The following is a 1,371-nucleotide window of genomic DNA, read 5'->3' on the forward strand; positions in this document are numbered from 1 at the left end:
CCACGTCTGACAGAAAGAAAAAAAAAAATCGCCTTTGAATGACAAAGAAAATGACTGCTGTGTGTGAACTTCTAACATTTTTCTACTCCTGAACACAAGTGGTATAGGAAAAAAAACAAAAAAAACGGTGGGTGATGGTGGGATACATGATAAAATATTAATCAAAAGCTGAATGGTTTAAAAAGTGTAAATAAATGATAAGTAGCCGGTTTTATTTGGCTCACAACCACGTCAGACACACTGAGCCAGGACTCTCATGTTTATAATTTAACGTCTGACTGATGGAGGTGATTACGGGGTCTCGGGGCTTCTACAACCAAAATGACACCACTGGCAGGAACAAGCTACAGTGGAATGATTCTGAGGAAGAAAAAAAAAAAGAGGCTGTAATGGAAACTGGCATTGGCTTGCACTTTAATTATAAAAAGAACAGCATGAGGGCTCTGGCCCTTTGTTTTTTTATGTCCAAATTCAGCCAACTGTCTACAAAGTTAAGTTATGCTTTATTAATGCCCCTGAGGAAAAATTAGCCTCTGCATTTTAACCATCCTAAGTATTCATGAGCAGCGGGTGGCCGCAAAACATTCCGAGGCAAAAAACCTAAAAGAACCATATCAGTGGTTTGCATGTTTTACTACAAATTATATACTTAAAATCCCAGTGTAACATTTTGTGAACAGTGAAGTTTTTGCTGCTGCCAGGAGGAACTTTTCTCTACACTTCCAGACATCGATGGTTTCTTCACTTTCTCTGAGTTACAACCCTTGAGATGTGCTGAAGCTGTGTAGTCCAACACAAGGAACATTTTTTGTTTACGACCTATTGACCTAAATGTAGTTCAGACTTCTATTTGGAAAAGGCATTTTTCCACACAGACATTTTGACTTGTCGCACTCAAAAGGAAAAGCACAGGTGCTACTGATAACCATAAAACCAGGACCTTGAAACTGAAGCCGCTAAATGGAATCCAGCATTCATCACATTACCTGGTCTATCAAAAAGGCCCTTTTGATGGCCGGCTTGATGTTAATTGTTATAGATTGAAGAACTAAAGCATGTTTGAAGATTTTGTTGATTGATATTCCTGCTAATGCCGTGGCTCAGAGGCAGTGGTTCCCATCAGGCACTCACCTGGGAGCCGGGTGAAACTTCAGAGCTCATTGCTCGCACAGCGGCCCGGGTTCTGTCTCCAACAGTTTCTGGCACTCTTCACCCGTCCTGTCAAATAAAGCCATGAAAAGGTACATATGTCTGTGTAGATTGTGACCAGAGCACTATTTCTTTTCCGTCGCTCCAGCTTGCGTTGGTCACACGTTACCTTGCTCTGGTTCGCTGCAGGTCAATCCAACTGATTCAAGAGGCCGTTTGTTC

The sequence above is a fragment of the Sparus aurata genome, chromosome 13, assembly GCF_900880675.1.
Source record: "Sparus aurata chromosome 13, fSpaAur1.1, whole genome shotgun sequence".
NCBI lineage: Eukaryota > Metazoa > Chordata > Actinopteri > Spariformes > Sparidae > Sparus > Sparus aurata.